Consider the following 4,624-nt stretch of genomic DNA (forward strand, 5'->3'; position numbering starts at 1 on the left):
ACTGTAGAGATTTGCACTTGCCTAGAAATATCCTATGCATGAAAACATTTTGCTTTCGTTCGTTGATTCAACCAGACATCCAGCAAAAGAGAATGTGTTGGTCTTTATCAGCTACGGGTCAACAATGTAACATGATGCAAATAATACATATTCGCAAGCTTTTTAAAATTGCATGCAGTCACAAACGTTTTTAACGTGCACAAATATTGCGGGACTACGCAATCCAATCACACGTTTTTTTAACTTTACATGTGCCGTCTTAACATGGCGCTTCCTTGATCACGTAAGAACGCCATCCAATGAAAGGCACATTATTGATCACGTAAGAACGCCCAAAAAAAAAAGGCGCATCCTTGATCGCGTCAAAACGCAATCCAATAAAAGGCATATTCCTGATCACGTAAGAACGTCAGTCAATACAAGGAATCATTGGACAGCCTGGCAGGTGACGTCTTAAGCAACATGGCGCATCCGAGATCGCTGAAAAACCGCAGACAATACAAGGACTCAGTGACATCTTGGCATATCATTAAGAAACGTATTTATATTTTAGGAACTAGTATGTGTGTAGATTGCTATCTAGGAATGTCACCAAATTATGAATCATCTTTTCGGACTTGACTGTCCCTTGAACTATAGCTATGGTGTATATCTTTAACATTTAAAAGATACACATGAGAAATACATATGCCATTGATGTTTTAAGATATCTTTGGATTGTTGTTGAATAACAATAGTTATACATGTATTGATTAAACGTGTCATTTATTCAAGTTTAATTATGGTCAGCCTACCTATAGCCATATATGGGAGGAGATGTATTTTGTTAACATATTAGTTAACTAATATTCATCATCTACATTATTTGTATTACACACAGAGATTGATTTGGTTACACTTTGACAATAATATAGATTTGAAAATGAAATACAGGTGCTGTCAACATTACAATAAGATTGTTTATTAATAAAACTATATGTCCTTGTTCTTGTAAAAAGGACAAAAACGCTTTACAAATGGAAATACATTCATTTACAATAGTGATCAACATCACTTAAAGGGACATTATTTTGTTTTTAAAAAGAGCATACACATAGTCAATACTATTTAAATAAAATGAACACTTTACAGGGATTATATCATTGTATCAATACTCAGATCATTTGGTAAAGGTGCATCAATTCATGCAGAGTTTATAAATACACACATGGATATGAACATTTAAATATACATATATACACAAATACAAAAATATATATACATATATAAAGAAATTACTCTGCTAATCATAATCAGGCAATGATAGAGCTAAGAGAAAATAATATAAACACAAATAATAAGATTACATTGGAGATGTTAATCTTAAAGTCATTTACTATTGTCTTACATATATGATTTCATTATAACAAATAGATTTGTTAGGTCCCTTTAAGGATAAACAACATAAACTAGAGCTTGCAAAAAATAACAGGAAGAATGAGGACAAAGATTTGTGAAATAAAATTTATTTTATTAGTATGTAAGAAAACATACACAACGTTTATAAATAATCTTGTAAAAATAAGGAATATATGAGCCATATGACAAGGTAACACAGTGCATCACAGTCCATGAAGAGAGTTGCCAAGGGCCAGCATAGCCCCATTGGAGACACATGACAAGGTAACACAGTGCATCACAGTCCATGAAGAGAGTTGCCAAGGGCCAGCATAGCCCCATTGGAGACACATGGCAAGGTAACACAGTGCATCACAGTCCATGAAGAGAGTTGCCAAGGGCCAGCATAGCCCCATTGGAGACACATGGCAAGGTAACACAGTGCATCACAGTCCATGAAGAGAGTTGCCAAGGGCCAGCATAGCCTCATTGGAGACACATGACAAGGTAACACAGTGCATCACAGTCCATGAAGAGAGTTGCCAAGGGCCAGCATAGCCCCATTGGAGACACATGACAAGGTAACACAGTGCATCACAGTCCATGAAGAGAGTTGCCAAGGGCCAGCATAGCCCCATTGGAGACACATGGCAAGGTAACACAGTGCATCACAGTCCATGAAGAGAGTTGCCAAGGGCCAGCATAGCCCCATTGGAGACACATGGCAAGGTAACACAGTGCATCACAGTCCATGAAGAGAGTTGCCAAGGGCCAGCATAGCCCCATTGGAGACACATGACAAGGTAACACAGTGCATCACAGTCCATGAAGAGAGTTGCCAAGGGCCAGCATAGCCCCATTGGAGACACATGGCAAGGTAACACAGTGCATCACAGTCCATGAAGAGAGTTGCCAAGGGCCAGCATAGCCCCATTGGAGACACATGGCAAGGTAACACAGTGCATCACAGTCCATGAAGAGAGTTGCCAAGGGCCAGCATAGCCCCATTGGAGACACATGACAAGGTAACACAGTGCATCACAGTCCATGAAGAGAGTTGCCAAGGGCCAGCATAGCCCCATTGGAGACACATGGCAAGGTAACACAGTGCATCACAGTCCATGAAGAGAGTTGCCAAGGGCCAGCATAGCCCCATTGGAGACACATGGCAAGGTAACACAGTGCATCACAGTCCATGAAGAGAGTTGCCAAGGGCCAGCATAGCCTCATTGGAGACACATGACAAGGTAACACAGTGCATCACAGTCCATGAAGAGAGTTGCCAAGGGCCAGCATAGCCCCATTGGAGACACATGACAAGGTAACACAGTGCATCACAGTCCATGAAGAGAGTTGCCAAGGGCCAGCATAGCCCCATTGGAGACACATGGCAAGGTAACACAGTGCATCACAGTCCATGAAGAGAGTTGCCAAGGGCCAGCATAGCCCCATTGGAGACACATGGCAAGGTAACACAGTGCATCACAGTCCATGAAGAGAGTTGCCAAGGGCCAGCATAGCCCCATTGGAGACACATGGCAAGGTAACACAGTGCATCACAGTCCATGAAGAGAGTTGCCAAGGGCCAGCATAGCCTCATTGGAGACACATGACAAGGTAAAAGAGTGCAACAGGCACAACAAAAAACTGATAAAAAGGCCAAATGGCAACAATATAAATACAAATTCAACATGTGGACAGAGGATTATTATCTGCCACCATGGAGCATATCCAGATCCTCCACTTACTGGTCATCCTCTTCATTGTCCTGTGCATGTCCAGCTCCAGATTCAGGCCTTGAACGTAATTGCATAATTTCACGCAGAGTCAAGTCCTGAACCCGGAGCTGGGCCTGCATGGTGTCGTTCATCCCTCTCAGGACAGCTGCGTTCCTCAACACGGCCTGCTCTACTCTTGCTATCCCTTCTAGCATGAGCCATGCTGAGTCACAGCCTAAAATAAAATAAAAATTAATATTAAGGATAATTACACAACAGAATAAAAGATTTTAATACATACATTGTCATCATAAAGACAAATAATTATTTACATCAATTATTTTTCATATATTCTTTACACATGAATTAGGTTATTCAGACAGACAGAAATCATTAAAGGCTCATGTTACTCAAACATGTTGAACCCTTTAATTGGTTTTAGATGATCCACTTATACAGCTTGAGTGTATCAAATCTTGTTAAAGGATTTACATTGTACTTACATTAGCAATTTAAAAATTCAATTTAGACTGTGGTAGGCACACATATCCTTAAACATTTTGGCATTGAGGACAAGCTGTGTAAACATAGCAACCAGAAGAAATTACATTCCCACTGGGTTAGACAAGAGATAATGTATCCACATTTGGACATAAAATTTTGTATCCAAGTAGTGGTGTTTGGTATATGTAGTGATATCCAATTAAAGGGACACTGAACCTAAATATTTAATGGACTGATTCAGATAGAGCATGACATGACAAATCTTTAGAAATTACACATATTCATTATATGTTTTAATTGTCAAGCTATATTTTGAATGCAAGAATGTTGGTTTTTATGGAAGCCAATATTTGTTGATGAACCTTGTTTGTGCATGCTGGTTGATGGATACATTCATCCAACAATAAAGAAATGATGGCCACATTTATTTTATTGTTTAAACTAATTATAGGAATAAGTTGTTTTCAATTAATATATCAAGAGAATGACGAATAATTCATAAGAGTATTCTATTATACATTGGCTTAACATTGCATGCTGGATTTGAATCACAATTTAACCAATTTAACTTCACTGTACCTTTAAGTATCTTATAAAGTGTATTTAGAATGATACTTACAGCTGTGCCTGGGAAGGACAATCTGACACCCAGGACAATGAAGGTTTAAACAGGGGGGAGGGATGGGATTGGCTCGGGGAGGGATGGGAATGGCTTGGGGAGTGGTGAGCTGCTGCTCCAGGGTAGGCCGTACAGCTGGGGAGTGGGGAGTTTGGGTCTGGGCAGCTGTATGGGCCAGAATACGGGGAGAGCGGCGAAGGGGGGTGTATGGGCGTTTTTTGGGAGGGACAGGATATGAAATATGGGAAGGGCTGGCAGTGGTCGGGGCATGGTCATGGGTTTGGTGATGGGAAGGGCTCTGGGTGTGTGCAGAGGTGTGGCCATGGTCAGGGGTGTGTGCACGGGGAGGGGTCTGTGACTGGGCAGGGGCGGAATCCAGATGACCAGAAGTGGTGGATCCATCTGA

The sequence above is a fragment of the Bombina bombina genome, chromosome 2 (assembly GCF_027579735.1).
Source record: "Bombina bombina isolate aBomBom1 chromosome 2, aBomBom1.pri, whole genome shotgun sequence".
NCBI classification, from domain to species: domain Eukaryota; kingdom Metazoa; phylum Chordata; class Amphibia; order Anura; family Bombinatoridae; genus Bombina; species Bombina bombina.